This window comes from Ranitomeya variabilis, chromosome 4, assembly GCF_051348905.1.
Source record: "Ranitomeya variabilis isolate aRanVar5 chromosome 4, aRanVar5.hap1, whole genome shotgun sequence".
NCBI lineage: Eukaryota > Metazoa > Chordata > Amphibia > Anura > Dendrobatidae > Ranitomeya > Ranitomeya variabilis.
Window position 1 is genome coordinate 571,655,174 of NC_135235.1, and position 20,908 is coordinate 571,676,081.

General features: G+C 49.9%; 1 protein-coding gene and 1 long non-coding RNA gene across 3 annotated transcripts in view; one reads left to right on the forward strand and one right to left on the reverse strand.

The window, feature by feature from the left end:
- The window catches only part of LOC143765804 (uncharacterized), a 47,254-nt gene extending 44,436 nt beyond the window's left edge, over positions 1-2,818 (reverse strand). The window contains exon 1 of the long non-coding RNA XR_013213463.1: positions 2,783-2,818. This is a non-coding gene — a long non-coding RNA (uncharacterized LOC143765804). The remainder of the gene's footprint in view (positions 1-2,782) is intronic.
- Positions 1-20,908, forward strand: part of CDH4 (cadherin 4) — a 1,009,876-nt gene that overhangs the window by 755,742 nt on the left and 233,226 nt on the right. The gene's annotated exons all lie outside the window — the stretch shown is intronic.

Sequence of the window (20,908 nt, forward strand, 5' to 3'; positions counted from 1 at the left end):
TGTCTCAGTACATTTGTCCATTAATCCTTACATCAATTACTGCATGATGAAAAACATCCCCACACCATGATGTTCCCACCTTCAAACTTCACTGTTGGTGTGGTGTTTTTGGGGTGATATGCAGTGCCTTTTGGCCTCCAAACATGGTGTGTGTTATGGCATCCAATCCAAAAATTCAATTTTGGTCTCATCTGACCAGACTATATTCTCCCAGCATTTCACAGTCTTGTCTAAATGTTGTTGAGCAAACTTTTAAATGCATTTGAATATGATTTTTGTTCAGCAATTGAGTCTTGCATGATGAGCGTGCATACAGGCCATGGAGGTTTAGTGCATTACTTATAGTTTCTTTGAAAGAATTGTACCTGCAGACTTCAGGTCTTTTTGTAGCTCACCACAGGTGGTCTTTGCTCTTATCCAACTCTTCTAATAATTCTTTTCACTCCTCTGTCTGAAATCTTGCACCTGGCCATTGGCAGTTTATGGTAAAATAATGTTCTTTCCACATCCATATTATGGCCCCAACAATGCTCACTGGAACCTTCCATAGTTTAGAAGGTCTTCTGTAACCAATGTCATCAATATGTTTTGCAACAATAAGGTTGCAAAGGTCTTGAGGCAGCTCACTGGTTTTACCCATCATGAGATGTTTCTTGCGTGGCACCTTGGTAATAAGACACCTTTTTATAGGCCATCAGTTGAACCAGCTGATATTATTTTTCACTTAGTGGCAGGATTGCTTTCAGTAATTACTGATTGATTTCATATGGTGTCTTTACTTTCGAATACTTTTTGGACCTCTCTTTCCTCATGAATTTAATACTTTTTTTCCCCGTGTCATTTCTCATTATTACAGATAACTTATCTATGGTTTGATTTATTTACCTGTGTGGATTGGATGGGATGTTACCGCATCTAGTGAGAATTTCATGTCAATAGCACCTTTAGAAATATGTTTACTTAGAAAATTGGTGATGTGTTCAACACTTATTTCATCTGGAGTTTATAAAATAGAGACACCAAGGAGGAGTGCTAGAATATGAATATATATATATCATGGAGACAGGGAAAAGATGGGATGGCACAAGCTGAACCTAAACGCTCTGAGTAATGTATACCCCTATACCTCCTGTTTTTTTCCTACAATGTAAAGGATTATTCAACAAATTATCACCAAGTTGTGGACATTTGTGGTAATTGGAGGTCCAATATCTTTGACTTTTACCGATCTTGAAAACATGGCTATCAAATGCTAAGTATGAAGTGTTGGTCACACAGGCGTTCTGCAGCTCCATTCATTGTGTATGGGCCACCCAGGGTTGGTCAATTACTGTACTCCACTACTTCATTCTAATGGGACATTTCCGAGCCCAGTTATTGAGGCTCCCAGTAGTTGGACCACCAATAATCAGTAAGTTTTTATCTACCCGGTGTAAAGGTGATAACTTTCAATGTTGGCAATAACCTTTTAATTGTGCTCAGGTTTTTTTTCTATTTTTTTTTAACTAATTGATAGACTAAGTATTGGATCACCTTATAACTTGCTGCCCCCATCCTGTTGTGTATCGGATTACTTATATTGGCACATCTTTAGTACTTGGAAAAGCAGGAAAAGAAAAGCGTTAATTATTCCGGCTCCTTCTAGCGAAATGCTGACCACAGCCATTGCTTTGAGTCTGAATAAACCTTGCGTGCAGTCAGGGGGTCCTACTCATTAAATTGCCTGACATTATTTTATTGCTTCTGTTTAACAACATTTTCTCCCTTTCCGCGATGTGATAAAAATCTCTGCGTGTTTTAAACTTTGCTTTGAATTTGTTTATCCCCTGATAATTAGAACTGGCTCTGGAGTTTAGACATCAATTATTTTTTCCCCTGAAACCAAGGACCGTCCTTAATTTACACTTTACGGAGCCTAGTAAAACCCATTAGGGTCAAATCTAGATGAACAGCAGAGAACAAAAAGTACAGCAAATACCATTGTAAGATCTTAAGCTGAGGCGTAGACGGAAGAGAATTGGGTCTGTGCTGCATCTAGACATCTTGGGGGCACGAGTCCAACGCTATTTGATTTTCCCTTTTGAATATTTTAGTAAGACGGGTTTGTCTTCACAGTGCAGTTTCACACACTAACCCTCCGCAGAGAAGAGCTTGCCCTTGAAAATTTAATATGTTCTTACAAGCTGAAACTTCTGAGAGAATGAGGAAACAATTCATAGATTCATGGGTTCAATAGGGGAAAAAGGGGAAACAGAGCGGCCAGTATTGAAATCACAAAAAGTCAAGATAGTAAATTAGACGGTCTATGACAACTCTTCAGACTTTTCATAAAAAGGACAATGCTTGTTACTGCAGTGGTTTAAGTAACCTCAAACCAATATTTGCCAAGGATAAGGATCATCCAGGCAAAAAAATTAAGTTTATAAATCAATATTAAAACATAATTTATTTATTAGCAAAAGTATATTAAAATCAATTTTAAAATAGAAAGATGTTAGAAAGAAAAAGGGAACATGTTCCAAGGTATGCCATACATATATTAACAGTTCAATAACCACGGTCTAGGAAGTTCAGAAAAGAAAGGAAAATTGGACATTCATGGCTACTAAATCCTTCATGCTATCATGGAGTTCTATCCATTCCACTGAACTGACATTGGGCTGGCCAGCAGTAGATATGTTACCAGTATAAACCCCTGTAATAAAGTGCCATTAGAAAGGTGCATTTATTGTCCTAAGACAAAAACAATGGGTGAAAAAACTCAGTATATGGTCACTATTACCTCTCAGACTGAAACACTGTACACACAATGGCGTCCCTCTGCCTCGACGCGCGCTTCGCTGCACTTCTTTGAGAAGCATGGTTTAAGTATATAGGAATCAGATAAGAAATGGCATGGAATAAAAAAAAGTTCACTTTCGATTAATACTGTATATTACTACATCAAAAATTATCCTGTTTCTGTTATGTAGCAGAGCAGTATATTATGCCAAGAAGTAGGTAATAATGGCAGAGGATATAGCATGTGATAGCAAAGAGCCTAGTAACAAAGCAGTATGCGACTTCTCAGAGAAGGTGCTAGTGACGGTGGCCATTACAGAGCAGGATATGATGTCATAGAGTGGATAGTTGTGACATAGAATATTAAATTGCAGGATATGATGTCATATAGCGGATAGTTCTGACATAGAATATTACACTGCAGGATATGATGTCATTGAGTGGATAGTTGTGACAGAATATTACAGAGCAGGATATGATGTCATATAGCGGATAGTTGTGACAGAATATTACAGAGCAGGACATGATGTCATATAGTGGATAGTTGTGACACAACATAGCTGCAGAGGACGTAACAATGCTCTGTATTAGGCCCCAGTCAGAGGGCTCTCATATAGCCAAATCAAATCTCCTGTTTTGTACTGATGAGGAGTAACATCCCGAAATATGTGTCTGGGAATGTAGTTTCTGGTTTGGCTTCTTATCTTAAGTCATGTGGCAAGGCTCGTTAAAAGGTTGAAATGGACTTTCAGGATTGCAGCATCCAATAGGTGGTGCCAGACATAAAGTCTTCTTCCTTCTGAAGAAGCTTTTTGCATTATCAGATGGTAGTGACAGAGGACATGACAGGAACATGAAGTCACTAAGCAGGAAATGAGGAAGAGAACATTACAGGAATATGATGTCACTAAGCAGGAAATAAGGAAGAGAACATTACAGGAATATGATGTCACTAAGCAGGAAATAAGGAAGAGGACATTACAGGAATATGATGTCACTAAACAGGAAATAAGGAAGAGAACATTACAGGAATATGATGTCACTAAGCAGGAAATAAGGAAGAGGACATTACAGGAATATGATGTCACTAAACAGGAAATAAAGAAGAGAATATTACAGGAATATGATGTCACTAAACAGGAAATAAAGAAGAGAATATTACAGGAATATGATGTCACTAAGCAGGAAATAAGGAAGAGAATATTACAGGAATATGATGTCACTAAGCAGGAAATAAGGAAGAGAATATTACAGGAATATGATGTCACTAAGCAGGAAATAAGGAAGAGGACATGACAGGAATATGATGTCACTAAGAAGGAAATAAGGAAGAGAGAGAATATCACAGGAATATGATGTCACTAAGCAGGAAATAAGGAAGAGGACATTACAGGAATATGATGTCACTAGTAGGAAATAAGGAAGAGGACATGACAGGAATATGATGTCACTAAGCAGGAAATAAGAAAGAGAATATTACAGAAATATGATGTCACTAAGCAGGAAATAAGGAAGAGGACATTACAGGAATATGATGTCACTAGTAGGAAATAAGGAAGAGAATATTACAGGAATATGATGTCAGTAAGCAGGAAATAAGGAAGAGAATATTACAGGAATATGATGTCACTAGTAGGAAATAAGGAAGAGGACATTACAGGAATATGTCACTAACCAGAGATGCTAGTGGCAGCAGACATTACATAACATGTTATGATGTCACAGAGCAGGTCAGAGTGATAAATTACATCACATAGCTAAATATGACAGCACTGAACAGGTAATAGAGTAAGATATCACATAGCAATACTAGCTGATAAGTGTGAAGTTTCTCAGGTGTTTGGAATATAAATGTAGAAGCTTTAAGAAATATTTGTTTTCAGTGAATTTGTCTTGTAGATGTGAGCAAAGTCACTCTGTGGAATAAATACATATAATTAGTGGGAATCTGTCATCTTCTCTGCTGTGATGCTTTAGTTAAGAAGGAATCACAGATGAAAGACTAGGATACATTTGTAGCAATTATTTGCAGCAGGTAATGTAATGACATTAAAATATAAGACTACCCGGCTCGGTAACGCTGAGCTGTGTACCCATTTTCAGATGACTTTAATGGTCACCCCCTGCAACTTCCTCTGTTATTATGTAGCGTTGTTTAGCTCTTGTAGCGAAAGTGAACCCATTGCATGTAACTACGTAGGATACATTTTTCAGAAAAACTTGCTTTGTTATAAAATTGGTTGTAAAATATCTGCAAAGTGGCATAAACACATGGAAAAAAGAAGGATGTAAAGAGACTGTAGCCCAGGTAAAAATATTTAAAGAGGAACTATTACCTTCTGAGGTAAAATTAGCCCAAAATGTCACAATTTTTCATATTTTTCTAATTAGGAAAAATGAAAAAAAGACCTTCTCACTGTAATAAAAGCCTTGACTCCATAAGAGAAGGGGGCTGAAGTCGGGTTCTTCACTTTTTTTTAGTTTTTCCTAATTATAGGAAGAAAATAGTAAGAAAATGGAGAGCCTGACTTCAGCCTCCTTCTCTTACGGGAACAAAGCTTTTATTACAGTGAGAGTTTTTTTAGTTTTTCCTAATCATAGGAAAAAAATAGTAAGAATCTTTCACTGTAATAAAAGCCTTGCCCCGCAAGAGAAGAAGATAGAAGTCGGGCTCTCCACTGTCTTCCTATTTTCTTGCTATAATTAGGAAAACCAAAAAAATCGAACTGTAATAAAAGCCTTAGCTTCGTAAGAGAAGGAAGCTGAAGTCAGGTTCTTCACTTTTTTTTTAATTTTTCCTAATAGGAAGATAATAGTAAGAAAGTGGAGAGCCTTTCTTCAGCCTCCTCTCATGGCAACAAGGCTGTTATGGACCTGGTGGTTAGGAGCACCCGAAATGACCTGATGGTTAAAATGGAAAAACCTGGGACAAGCTCTGAGGAAGTTGTGACTCTACTGACCGCAATCCCTAATCCTATCACACACACTAGAAATAGCCGTGGAGCGTACCTAACTCTCCCTAGACGCCTCTTCACAGCCTAAGAGCTAACTACCCCTAAAGATAGAAATAGTAGCCTACCTCGCCTCAGAGAAATTCCCCAAAGTAGAGGTAGCCCCCCACAAATATTGACTGTGAGTTAAGAGGAAATAACAAACACAGGAATGAAACAGATTTTAGCAAAGGAGGCCGAATCTTCTCTAGACAGACAGAGGATAGGAAAGGGAACTATGCAGTCAGTATTAAAAACTACAAAAACCACGCAGAGTGTGCAAAAAGACCTCCACACCGACTCACAGTGTGGAGGTGCAGCTCTGCACCCCCAGAGCTTCCAGCTAGCAAGGAAATATCATAATTAGTGTTGAGCGATACTTTCCGATATCGGAAAGTATCGGTATCGGAAAGTATCGGCCGATACCGTCACAGTATCGGAATCCAATCCGATACCGATACCCGATCCCAATGCAAGTCAATGGGACGAAAATATCGGAATTAAAATAAACCCTTTATACACTTGTAGGTTCATTCTACATGAAGGAAAACAACTAAGAATATTGTAGGATGTATTGGGGGACGTGGCGGAGATATTAAAGGGACAGAGGTTTAGCCCAATGTAATAGAATAGCAGGATTTTTTATTTTTTTTTATGAAGTTCGGCGTTAGAAAGAATTTGACTATGTTTTTTTTTTTTTTTTATGTCAGATATTGATGTTTCACTACTTCCACGCCCTTCACCTTCTTTTTTACTTCTCCCACGCTTTCTTCTTAATTATCCTCATCATCAGCTTCTTTGACATCAACTTCTTCACCTTATTCATCTTCTTCTTCATCTTCTACCTATTATTTTTTGGGTTACATTGTTCATATTCTTTTTATTTTACTATTATCTTCATCATATTCAACTTCTTCATCATATTCTTATTTGTGACAGGCATTCCCGTAGTTGTTATCTATAAAAGTTTGAAGATTACACCTTCCGTTCTGCCTGTCACAAAACAGTTACATTTGTCCGCGTTCAGTTTGGCCTGCAGCATCAGGCTTTATCCAGGGGCACCACGAGGAGGAACGGACTCACCCCCATACACTGCTTAGTCTTCTTCTGCTTATAATTTACATAATATTTTTTGCTCTGATATTTTGTGTTATGCTTAATGTCCTTCTGCTCTTTGTTCTGCAGCCTCTTGTTCTTCTGCTTCTCGGTCTTCCAGGTCGTCGTCGTCTCCAGGGTCGTCGTCTCCGGGGTCGTCGTCATCGGGGTGGTCTTCAGGGTCGTCGTCTCCGGGGTCGTCGTCATCGGGGTGGTCTTCGGGGTCATCGTCTCCAGGGTCGTCGTCATCACGGTGGTTGTCGTCTCTGGTGTCGTCGTCATCTTAGGGGTGGTCTTCTGGGTCATTGTGTTTAGTCTCTTGAACTTGGAAATGTAGCAGAAGGTACAAGAAGGCTGAGAAAATGCCGAGAACCAGCTGATGGAACTGGAACTCGGATGGCTACCCGAAGGTCCAAGAGCCAATGGAACTACCGAGGACCAGCTGACGTTACTGGAACCCGGTTACTAAGCAGGAGGTACCTGTGCTGAAAGCACTACCAAGGACCACCTGACGTTGGTGGAACTCGGATACCCAGAGGGAGGCACCTAAGCCAAAGGCTCTGCCCGGAACCAGCTGACGGTACTGGAACCAGGATGGGGAGCAGAAGGTACAAGAGCAAAAGACACTGCCGAGAACCAGCTGACGGTGCTGGAACCCGGATGGGTAGCCGAAGGTCCAAGAGCCAATGGAACTACCGAAGACCAGCTGACGTTACTGGAACCCGGTTACTAAGCAGGAGGTACCCGTGCCTGAAAGCACTACCAAGGACCACCTGACGTTGGTGGAACTCGGATACCAAAGGGAGGCACCTAAGCCAAAGGCTCTGCCCGGAACCAGCTGACGGTACTGGAACCAGGATGGGGAGCAGAAGGTACAAGAGCAAGTGTCTGCGTGGCTTTTGCAGGACACGATGCCGGCTGCACAGCAGGGGAACAGCTGGCGGTGCTGGACCCCACTGACACATTGGCGAGGTGTTTTTCTCTGTGCAGCTAGCACATCTGGGCCCCAACTGGCGGTGTGTTAGAGCCCAGGGTCAGCAGGAGGAGGAGCAGGAGGAGGAGGAGCAGGGGGAGGGGAGTGTAGGCCGAAGCCTGCACTGGCGGCAGCTTTGGGTCTGTTGTGTCTGCGTGGCTTTTGCAGGACACGTTGCCGGCTACACAGCAGGGGAACAGCTGGCGGTGCTGGACCCCACTGACACATTGGCGAGGTGTTTGGCTCTGTGCAGCCAGCACTTCCGGACAGCAACTAGCGTTGTTGGAGCCCGGGCTCTGCAGGTGGAGCAGAGTGTAGGCCGAAGCCTAATTGAACCGATTTCAAAAGTCACCTTTAACCCCCCCTCAGGGGTTACAAAGTAGAAGAGCCACAGCTTATGCAGCAGCAGTGCTGCGCAAGTCAAAGGTTGCTCTTGTAATTTTTCTCCTTGCACACGCTGAATGGAACACGTATAACATTCAGCCCTTTATACAGTCAAACTGTGTAATGGAGGCGCGAGTTCCCTTTGTAATGAGACGCAGCACAGGTGTCAAGAATCCCACCTTGGTGCTGGGTGCAGCCTCCCGAGCGTTGTTATTTGCTGTACAGGAGTCTGCGCTGTCGTGTTATCCCCTGGCCTAGCGCCGTTAGCGCTGCCCATCTTCTGGCATCATGTAATGTCGGCCGGTGCGGTTCGCGATGACCATGAATCCCAGCCCCGCAGTGTCTTAACATTGTTAAAACACTGCGGGGCTGGGATTCAGGGCCTGGCGCAGCACATATGTTGGCCTCTCACACTCGGGTCCTTACACCCGCTTCAGACTGTGCGGCGTCATCTGATCCCTTATCGCATGCCACGGCCATGAAGCCGCACAGTCCGAAGAAGGCGGAAGGAGAGGAGGGACAGGCGAACTGATGCACTGATCCTGCCCATGAATCACACCCTCGCAGTCCCAATAAATAAGACACCGAGGGGCGTTGTGTGGGTCAGGGCGGCCGCAGAGGCGCAGCCAGCCAAACAATGATGCCAGAAGACGGGCAGCGCTACCAAGGGGGTTGCAGCGTGTCATTACAAAGGAAAGTCACACCACCGGGACGGTTAACTGGTCACACAGAGGACACATTTCAGACGTGTTTTCAGTTCCACATGTGCGAGGAGAATACGTTTCTGAGCCACCTTGCACACATGCAGCATTACCGCTGTACAAGGTGGCTGGATAACGTAAAAACGCCTGGGGGAGGGGGGACAGGTTCCCTTCAATTTCAGTTCTTGTGTCTGCGTGGCTTTTGCAGGACACGTTGCCGGCTGCACAGCAGGGGAACAGCTGGCGGTGCTGGACCCCACTGACACATTGGCTGGTGTTTTTCTCTGTGCAGCTAGCACATCTGGGCCCCAACTGGCGGTGTGTTAGAGCCCAGGGTCAGCAGGAGGAGGAGCAGGAGGAGGAGGAGCAGGGGGAGGGGAGTGTAGGCCGAAGCCTGCACTGGCGGCAGCTTTGGGTCTGTTGTGTCTGCGTGGCTTTTGCAGGACACGTTGCCGGCTACACAGCAGGGGAACAGCTGGCGGTGCTGGACCCCACTGACACATTGGCGAGGTGTTTGGCTCTGTGCAGCCAGCACTTCCGGACAGCAACTAGAGTTGTTGGAGCCCGGGCTCTGCAGGTGGAGCAGAGTGTAGGCCGAAGCCTAATTGAACCGATTTCAAAAGTCACCTTTAACCCCCCCTCAGGGGTTACAAATTAGAAGAGCCACAGCTTATGCAGCAGCAGTGCTGCGCAAGTCAAAGGTTGCTCTTGTAATTTTTCTCCTTGCACACGCTGAATGGAACACGTATAACATTCAGCCCTTTATACAGTCAAACTGTGTAATGGAGGCGCGAGTTCCCTTTGTAATGAGACGCAGCACAGGTGTCAAGAATCCCACCTTGGTGCTGGGTGCAGCCTCCCGAGCGTTGTTATTTGCTGTACAGGAGTCTGCGCTGTCGTGTTATCCCCTGGCCTAGCGCCGTTAGCGCTGCCCATCTTCTGGCATCATGTAATGTCGGCCGGTGCGGTTCGCGATGACCATGAATCCCAGCCCCGCAGTGTCTTAACATTGTTAAAACACTGCGGGGCTGGGATTCAGGGCCTGGCGCAGCACATATGTTGGCCTCTCACACTCGGGTCCTTACACCCGCTTCAGACTGTGCGGCGTCATCTGATCCCTTATCGCATGCCACGGCCATGAAGCCGCACAGTCCGAAGAAGGCGGAAGGAGAGGAGGGACAGGCGAACTGATGCACTGATCCTGCCCATGAATCACACCCTCGCAGTCCCAATAAATAAGACACCGAGGGGCGTTGTGTGGGTCAGGGCGGCCGCAGAGGCGCAGCCAGCCAAACAATGATGCCAGAAGACGGGCAGCGCTACCAAGGGGGTTGCAGCGTGTCATTACAAAGGAAAGTCACACCACCGGGACGGTTAACTGGTCACACAGAGGACACATTTCAGACGTGTTTTCAGTTCCACATGTGCGAGGAGAATACGTTTCTGAGCCACCTTGCACACATGCAGCATTACCGCTGTACAAGGTGGCTGGATAACGTAAAAACGCCTGGGGGAGGGGGGACAGGTTCCCTTCAATTTCAGTTCTTGTGTCTGCGTGGCTTTTGCAGGACACGTTGCCGGCTGCACAGCAGGGGAACAGCTGGCGGTGCTGGACCCCACTGACACATTGGCTGGTGTTTTTCTCTGTGCAGCTAGCACATCTGGGCCCCAACTGGCGGTGTGTTAGAGCCCAGGGTCAGCAGGAGGAGGAGCAGGAGGAGGAGGAGCAGGGGGAGGGGAGTGTAGGCCGAAGCCTGCACTGGCGGCAGCTTTGGGTCTGTTGTGTCTGCGTGGCTTTTGCAGGACACGTTGCCGGCTACACAGCAGGGGAACAGCTGGCGGTGCTGGACCCCACTGACACATTGGCGAGGTGTTTGGCTCTGTGCAGCCAGCACTTCCGGACAGCAACTAGCGTTGTTGGAGCCCGGGCTCTGCAGGTGGAGCAGAGTGTAGGCCGAAGCCTAATTGAACCGATTTCAAAAGTCACCTTTAACCCCCCCTCAGGGGTTACAAAGTAGAAGAGCCACAGCTTATGCAGCAGCAGTGCTGCGCAAGTCAAAGGTTGCTCTTGTAATTTTTCTCCTTGCACACGCTGAATGGAACACGTATAACATTCAGCCCTTTATACAGTCAAACTGTGTAATGGAGGCGCGAGTTCCCTTTGTAATGAGACGCAGCACAGGTGTCAAGAATCCCACCTTGGTGCTGGGTGCAGCCTCCCGAGCGTTGTTATTTGCTGTACAGGAGTCTGCGCTGTCGTGTTATCCCCTGGCCTAGCGCCGTTAGCGCTGCCCATCTTCTGGCATCATGTAATGTCGGCCGGTGCGGTTCGCGATGACCATGAATCCCAGCCCCGCAGTGTCTTAACATTGTTAAAACACTGCGGGGCTGGGATTCAGGGCCTGGCGCAGCACATATGTTGGCCTCTCACACTCGGGTCCTTACACCCGCTTCAGACTGTGCGGCGTCATCTGATCCCTTATCGCATGCCACGGCCATGAAGCCGCACAGTCCGAAGAAGGCGGAAGGAGAGGAGGGACAGGCGAACTGATGCACTGATCCTGCCCATGAATCACACCCTCGCAGTCCCAATAAATAAGACACCGAGGGGCGTTGTGTGGGTCAGGGCGGCCGCAGAGGCGCAGCCAGCCAAACAATGATGCCAGAAGACGGGCAGCGCTACCAAGGGGGTTGCAGCGTGTCATTACAAAGGAAAGTCACACCACCGGGACGGTTAACTGGTCACACAGAGGACACATTTCAGACGTGTTTTCAGTTCCACATGTGCGAGGAGAATACGTTTCTGAGCCACCTTGCACACATGCAGCATTACCGCTGTACAAGGTGGCTGGATAACGTAAAAACGCCTGGGGGAGGGGGGACAGGTTCCCTTCAATTTCAGTTCTTGTGTCTGCGTGGCTTTTGCAGGACACGTTGCCGGCTGCACAGCAGGGGAACAGCTGGCGGTGCTGGACCCCACTGACACATTGGCTGGTGTTTTTCTCTGTGCAGCTAGCACATCTGGGCCCCAACTGGCGGTGTGTTAGAGCCCAGGGTCAGCAGGAGGAGGAGCAGGAGGAGGAGGAGCAGGGGGAGGGGAGTGTAGGCCGAAGCCTGCACTGGCGGCAGCTTTGGGTCTGTTGTGTCTGCGTGGCTTTTGCAGGACACGTTGCCGGCTACACAGCAGGGGAACAGCTGGCGGTGCTGGACCCCACTGACACATTGGCGAGGTGTTTTTCTCTGTGCAGCTAGCACATCTGGGCCCCAACTGGCGGTGTTAGAGCCCAGGGTCAGCAGGAGGAGCAGGGGGAGCGGAGTGTAGGCCGAAGCCTGCACTGGAGCAAGTTGAAAGGAAACCTTTAACCCCCCCCCCAGGCGTTTGTAGCTGGAAGAGCCATCGTGTACAGCACTAATGCTGGAAAAGGTAAACTTAGCTCTTTTAATTATGGTCCTTGCAGATGCTGAACCTAACACTTATGAAATGTGTCCCCTCACAGCGTTCAACCGTCCGGTCGGTGGAACTTTCCTTTGTCATGTGACGCAGCACAGCCGTCATTTTTACCCCCTTGTCGCCGTGCGCCGCCTCCTCAGCGTTGTTTGAATCTGTCCCGGAGCCTGCGCTGTTAGGTTACCCCTTGGCCATGCACACATTTTGCGCCTCCCGTCTTCTGACATCATTTGCTGTCAGGCTGGCTGCGCCTGTGCGGGTGCGCTGTCCGAGATTCAGCCTCGCGGTGTCGTCTAATGTAATCCCACCGCGGGCCTGGGATCCGTGTCCATGCGCAGTGCATATCCTCGCCTCTCACTCCCCTCCCTACGGCTTCTAAAGACTGTGCGGTGTCACGGCCGTGGCATGCTATTAGGGACCAGCTGACACCGAACAGTCATTAGAAGCCGTAGGGAGGGGAGTGAGAGGCGAGGATATGCACTGCGCATGGACACGGATCCCAGGCCCGCGGTGGGATTACATTAGACGACACCGCGAGGCTGAATCTCGGACAGCGCACCCGCACAGGCGCAGCCAGCCTGACAGCAAATGATGTCAGAAGACGGGCAGCGCAAAATGTGTGCATGGCCAAGGGGTAACCTAACAGCGCAGGCTCCGGGACAGATTCAAACAACGCTGAGGAGGCGGCGCACGGCGACAAGGGGGTAAAAATGACGGCTGTGCTGCGTCACATGACAAAGGAAAGTTCCACCTACCGGACGGTTGAACGCTGTGAGGGGACACATTTCATAAGTGTTAGGTTCAGCATATGCAAGGAGCACCACGAAAAGAGGCACTTTTTCCCTTTGCATCATTACTGCTGCACAAGGTGGCTCCTTCAGTAACAAACGCATGGGGGGGGGGGGGACAGGTTCCCTTAAATTTAACTTGTTGTGCCTGCGTGGCGGTCGCAGTACACGTTGCCGTATACACAGCAGGGGAACAGCTGGCGGTGCTGCACCCCACTAACACATAGGCGAGGTGTTTGGCTCTGTGCGTACAGCACTTCTGGACGGCAACTGGCGGTGTTGGAGCCCAGGGACAGGTGGAGGAGGAGGAGGTTGGAGGAGGTAGGAGGGATTGCCACACACACAGCAGGGGAACAGCTGACGTTACTGAACCCCAATAACAGAGGAGGGACTGTTGACTGTGCGTACAGCACTTCTGGACGGCAACTGGCGGTGTTGGAGCCCAGGGACAGGTGGAGGAGGAGGAGGTTGGAGGAGGTAGGAGGGATTGCCACACACACAGCAGGGGAACAGCTGACGTTACTGAACCCCAATAACAGAGGAGGGACTGTTGACTGTGCGTACAGCACTTCTGGACGGCAACTGGCGGTGTTGGAGCCCAGGGACAGGTAGAGGAGGAGGAGGAGGTTGGAGGAGGTAGGAGGGATTGCCACACACACAGCAGGGGAACAGCTGACGTTACTGAACCCCAATAACAGAGGAGGGACTGTTGACTGTGCGTACAGCACTTCTGGACGGCAACTGGCGGTGTTGGAGCCCAGGGACAGGTGGAGGAGGAGGAGGTTGGAGGAGGTAGGAGGGATTGCCACACACACAGCAGGGGAACAGCTGACGTTACTGAACCCCAATAACAGAGGAGGGACTGTTGACTGTGCGTACAGCACTTCTGGACGGCAACTGGCGGTGTTGGAGCCCAGGGACAGGTGGAGGAGGAGGAGGAGGTTGGAGGAGGTAGGAGGGATTGCCACACACACAGCAGGGGAACAGCTGACGTTACTGAACCCCAATAACAGAGGAGGGACTGTTGACTGTGCGTACAGCACTTCTGGACGGCAACTGGCGGTGTTGGAGCCCAGGGACAGGTGGAGGAGGAGGAGGTTGGAGGAGGTTGGAGGAGGTAGGAGGGATTGCCACACACACAGCAGGGGAACAGCTGACGTTACTGAACCCCAATAACAGAGGAGGGACTGTTGACTGTGCGTACAGCACTTCTGGACGGCAACTGGCGGTGTTGGAGCCCAGGGACAGGTGGAGGAGGAGGAGGTTGGAGGAGGTTGGAGGAGGTAGGAGGGATTGCCACACACACAGCAGGGGAACAGCTGACGTTACTGAACCCCAATAACAGAGGAGGGACTGTTGACTGTGCGTACAGCACTTCTGGACGGCAACTGGCGGTGTTGGAGCCCAGGGACAGGTGGAGGAGGAGGAGGTTGGAGGAGGTTGGAGGAGGTAGGAGGGATTGCCACACACACAGCAGGGGAACAGCTGACGTTACTGAACCCCAATAACAGAGGAGGGACTGTTGACTGTGCGTACAGCACTTCTGGACGGCAACTGGCGGTGTTGGAGCCCAGGGACAGGTGGAGGAGGAGGAGGTTGGAGGAGGTTGGAGGAGGTAGGAGGGATTGCCACACACACAGCAGGGGAACAGCTGACGTTACTGAACCCCAATAACAGAGGAGGGACTGTTGACTGTGCGTACAGCACTTCTGGACGGCAACTGGCGGTGTTGGAGCCCAGGGACAGGTGGAGGAGGAGGAGGTTGGAGGAGGTAGGAGGGATTGCCACACACACAGCAGGGGAACAGCTGACGTTACTGAACCCCAATAACAGAGGAGGGACTGTTGACTGTGCGTACAGCACTTTTGGACGGCAACTGGCGGTGTTGGAGCCCAGGGACAGGTGGAGGAGGAGGAGGAGGTTGGAGGAGGTAGGAGGGATTGCCACACACACAGCAGGGGAACAGCTGACGTTACTGAACCCCAATAACAGAGGAGGGACTGTTGACTGTGCGTACAGCACTTCTGGACGGCAACTGGCGGTGTTGGAGCCCAGGGACAGGTGGAGGAGGAGGAGGTTGGAGGAGGTTGGAGGAGGTAGGAGGGATTGCCACACACACAGCAGGGGAACAGCTGACGTTACTGAACCCCAATAACAGAGGAGGGACTGTTGACTGTGCGTACAGCACTTCTGGACGGCAACTGGCGGTGTTGGAGCCCAGGGACAGGTGGAGGAGGAGGAGGTTGGAGGAGGTAGGAGGGATTGCCACACACACAGCAGGGGAACAGCTGACGTTACTGAACCCCAATAACAGAGGAGGGACTGTTGACTGTGCGTACAGCACTTCTGGACGGCAACTGGCGGTGTTGGAGCCCAGGGACAGGTGGAGGAGGAGGAGGTTGGAGGAGGTAGGAGGGATTGCCACACACACAGCAGGGGAACAGCTGACGTTACTGAACCCCAATAACAGAGGAGCGACTGTTGACTGTGCGTACAGCACTTCTGGACGGCAACTAGCGGTGTTGGAGCCCAGGGGCAGGTGGAAAAGCAGAGGAACACAATGTAGGCCGAAGCCTGAGAAAGTCGAAAGGGAACCTTTAACCCCCCCCCCCAAGGCGTTTGTAGCTGAAAGAGCCAGCTTGTGCAGCACAAAAGATGCAAAAGGAAAAGGTGGCTCTTTTCATCATGCTCCTTGCAAACACAGAACTAAACACTTATAAAATGTGTCCCCTGAAGCCGTGAAACCGTCCCGGAGGTGGGACTTTCCTTCGTAATATGACGCAGCACAGCCATCATTACTACCCCCCCGCCGCCGTGCCCCGGCTCCTCAGCGTTGTTTGATTCCGTCCCGGAGCCTGCGCTGTTATGTTATCCCGTGGCCAGGCACACTTAGCGCTGCCCATCTTCTGACATCATTTGGTGTCAGGCTGGCTGCGCCTGTGCGGCCGCGCTGGCCGAGAGCCCGCCTCGCAGTGTCTTCTGATGTAATCCCACTGGGGGCCTGGGATCCATGGCCATGCGCAGTGCATATCCTCGCCTCTCACTCCCCTCCCTACGGCTTCTTTTCCAGACTGTGCGGTGTCACGGCCGTGGCATGCTATTAGGGACCAGCTGACACCGAACAGTCTGAAGAAGCCATAGGGAGATGAGTGAGAGGTGGAGGTTCAGATATGCACTGCGCATGTCCATAGATCCCAGGCCCCCAGTGGGATTAAATCAGAAGACACTGCGAGGCGGGCTCTCGGCCAGCGTGGCCGCACAGGCGCAGCCAGCCTGACACCAAATGATGCCAGAAGACGGGCAGCGCTAAGTGTGCCTGGCCACGGGATAACATAACAGCGCAGGCTCCGGGACGGAATCAAACAACGCTGAGGAGCCGGGGCGCGGCGCCGGGGGGGTAGGAATGACGGCTGTGCTGCGTCATATTACGAAGGAAAGTCCCACCTCCGGGACGGTTTTACGGTATCAGTGGACACATTTTATAAGTGTTAAGTTTTGCGTGTGCAAGGAGCAAAACCAAAATAGCTACCTTTTTCCTTGTGCAGCATTACTGCTGCACAAGGTGGCTCTTTCAGTAACAAACGCCTTGGGGGGGGGGGGGGACAGATTCCCTTACATTTCAGTTGTTGTGTCAGCGTGGCGGTCGCATGACACATTGCCGGCTACACAGCTGGGGATCAGCTGACGTTACTGAAACCCAATAACACTGGGTCGTATGTTTTGACTGTGCAGACGGCACGTCTGAGCCTCAACTGGCGGTGTTGGAGCCCAGGAATTTAAGTTCAGGTGGTAGAAAGATGAACACAACAGGAGACCTGGATAACGTATACAGTGACCTAATTATTTAATCAGGAGGAGGAGTGGCAAATTCCTGCGAGATCCAGGCCTTGTTCATTTTCAGAAAAGTAAGCCGGTCAACGTTATCGGAGGATAGTCGCATGCGACGATCAGTTAGTACACCACCTGCAGCACTAAAGACACGTTCCGATAATACACTGGCCGCAGGGCAAGACAGCACCTCCAATGCATACTGGCTTAGCTCTGGCCATGTATCCAGCTTTGAGACCCAAAACTTGAAAGGGGAAGAGCCGTCTGGGAGTACAGCAAGAGGGCAAGACATGTAGTCTGTCACCATCTGACGGAACCGTTGCCTCCTGCTGACTGGAGCCGTCTGTGATGGTGTAGACTTTTGTGGGGGGCACACAAAACTGTGCCACAGTTGGGCCATACTGGTCTTGCCTTGGGCAGAGGCACTGCTTCTGCTCCCTCTTTGTGCAGAGCCTCCACCACTGCCTGGACGCACTGAGCTGCTTTGGAATGCAGTAGCAGCACTTCTCTCAGTTGGAATGGAGAAGATGATGGAACTGACCAGTGTGTCTTGGTACTCCCGCATTTTTCGCTCCCGGTTCAACGGTGTGATGAGGCTTTCTACGTTGTCCCGGTAGCGAGGATCGAGGAGGGTGAACACCCAATAATCAGACATGTTGAGAATGTGGTCGATGCGGCGGTCGTTTCTCAGGCACTGCAGCATGTAATCCACCATGTGCTGCAGACTGCCAACTGCCCAAGAAACGCTGTCCCCAGCTGGAGGCGTGATCTCTGCCCGCTCGTCATCACCCCACCCTCGCTGTACACACTGAGTACTGGACAATTGTGTAACTCCCTCCTCTGGACGGATGTCTTCCTCCTCCATTGACTCCTCCTCATCCTCCTCACAAACTGTCCCCTGCCTACGCGTTTGTGAGGAACCACGTGGCGCTGACTGTCCAGAAGATGATGGAAGTGGTGAATCCTCATCCTCCACCTCTTCCACAACATCATCCCTTAGCGCTTGCAGTGATTTTTCAAGCAGGCAGATAAGGGGGACAGTCATGCTGACTAGTGCATCATCTGCACTCGCCATCCGCGTGGAATAATCAAAGGGACGCAAAACCTGGCAGACATCCTTCATAGTGGCCCACTCTGTGGTTGTGAAGTCTGTACGGCGCTGACTGCGACTTTTTTGCGCCTGATACAGCTGGTACTCCATTACAGCTTGCTGCTGCTCACACAACCGCTCCAACATATGTAACGTGGAATTCCACCTGGTAGGTAGGTCACATATGATGCGATGTTCCGGCAGGCGGTGTCGGCGCTGCAGAGCCGCAATGCGCGCTTTTGCCGTGCTGGAACGCCGCAAGTGAGCACACTCTAGGCGGACCTTGTGCAGCAGTGCATCAAGATCCGGATAGTCCCTCAAAAAACTCTGCACGACCAAATTGAGCACATGTGCCAGACATGGGATGTGAGTGAGGTTGCCGAGGCCCAGGGCTGCCACCAGATTTCGGCCATTATCACACACTACCATGCCTGGCTGGAGATTCGCTGGCTCAAACCACACATCGCTCTCCTGCTTGATGGCATTCCAGAGCTCCTGCGCTGTGTGGCTACGATTCCCCAAAAAAATTAATTTCAAGACGGCCTGTTGACGTTTGGCCACGGCTGTGCTCATGTCGGTCGTAACAGGTACACGTTCATCACGGGTCCATGTGGAGGTGGACTGTGACGGCTCCTGCAGCGATGATTCTGAGGAACTGGTGTAAGAGGAGGAGTCAATGCGTACAGAATGGATTCCTGCAATCCTTGGAGTGGGCAGGACACGTCCTGCGCCACTCGCACGGTCTGTACCCGGCTCAACTACATTAACCCAATGGGCAGTGAGGGAAAGGTATCGCCCCTGTCCATGTTGACTGGTCCACGCATCGGTGGTGAGGTGGACCTTGCTACTGACGGCGTTCAGTAGCGCGTGTTTTATGTGTCCCTCCACATGCTTGTGCAGGGCAGGGACGGCTTGCCTGCTGAAGTAAAAGCGGCTGGGCACATTGTACTGTGGGACTGCCAATGACATCAAGTCACGGAAGCTGTCAGTCTCCACCAGCCTGAATGACAGCATTTCCAGTGACAGAAGTTTGGCAATGCCTGCAGTCAGAGCCTGTGCTCGTGGGTGGTTTGACGAGAAAGGCCGCCTTTTCTCCCATGCCTGTACTACCGATGGCTGTAGACTGGGCTGGGAGTGTGTGGATGACTGGGAAAGTGGTGCTGCGGGTGGAATGACAGCGGGTCTCTGGACAACAGGGCCAGAGGTTCTTCCACGGCGATCCTGGGACGAAGCCGAACCAGCTGCGTGTGAGCTAGAGGAAGAGGCAACACGAGCTGAAGAGGTGGTAGCTGCCGCTGTTGGTTGGCCTAGCTCTTCAGTGTGTTTGTCTAACTCCGCCGGGTGCCTGTTGCGCACATGTTTCCACATGTTGGAGGTATTGAGGTTGGCGACTTTTTGACCTCTTTTGATTTTTTGATGACACACCTTGCATCTGACATAGCAAATGTCATCTGCAACTGGGTCAAAAAAGGACCAGGCACTGCAAGTCTTGGGAGCCCCCCTTTTGACTTTTGGAAGAGACATGCTCCTTACGGGTGCCAAAGCGGAGGCTGCAGGATCCGCAGTCTTCCCCCTCCCTCTCCCTCTTTGGGCCGTACGGGGAATCTCTTCCTCAGAGCTGCTCCCACCACCTTCCTGTCCCTGACGCCAAGATGGGTCAAGGACCTCATCATCTACACTACCCTCTGCCCCCAACTGCTCCTCCTGGGTAGTCTCAGCAGCAGAGCACGCACCAGTAAGTGGCACCTGAGTGTCATCATCAGCTGATGCGGCCTGCGAGGTGGTGACCGGAGCCACTGGCCCACCCGCCTCTTCAGAGGAAGACAGAAAAAGCGGTTGGGCATCACTGCACCCTGCCTCTTCTTCCATTTCTCCAATGCTGCTTGGCTGGCCCCCTGTTTCCAAGCCAAGAGATGATTCAGAGAACAGAAGTAGAGACTGCTCCTGTCCTGGGATCTCTGTCTGCCTGGGCAATTTTGCAGGTGGTGAAGAGACAGATGGCTGCTCTCCAGTGCTCTGTGTCTGAGAGGATGTGGCACTAATGGAAGTTGATGCATTAGCTGCCATCCATCCCACAACGGCTTCAATTTGGTCTTCACGCAGCAGCGGTGTACGGCGCTCGGCGACAAAGCTGCGCATGAACGACTGTTCCCTTGTGAAAGTGGGTGCTGATGACTCACCGGTGCCCGCAGCAGGCACAGAATCCCCACGTCCCCTCCCTGCTCCGCGCCCACGCCCACGCCCACGTGCCTTACTCACTGCCTTCTTCATCTTGGTTGACTGATAAAGATAAGCAGAAAAGTACTAACGGCTTTGTGTGCTTATTCCTGAGCAACTCCTCCTAACAGGTATAAGACACACTAATTTTCTAAAGTGTGGACTAGACTTGAATATGAGCTAATGTGGCCTACACAAATGTAAAGTGGTGTGTAACTGGTGTGTTTGGTGAACTTTATTATTTATTTATTTTTTTGGGGCTGAACTGACAACGGATAGAGCTGCAATCACACGGAGACCGTGCAGACAGCCGTAAACGGCGCTGCAAGGCCCAAAAACCCTCCTCTACTTTATCCTATGTAGTGTTTTTCCACAAATTAGCTGGAGACGGGTGGAAAGACACTAATAGGATTTTTTAAAATAAATTAGCAGCAGACTACACTACTTTGAAAAAAAAGAAAATTGATTTGGCGGTATGACGCAGTGAAAAACCCTGAGCTGCAGACAACCAGGCTACGGCTGCTCACAGACTACAGGGCGAGCTGCAGTCACACGGAGACCGTGCAGACAGCCGTAAACGGCGCTGCAAGGCCCAAAAACCTTCCTCTACTTT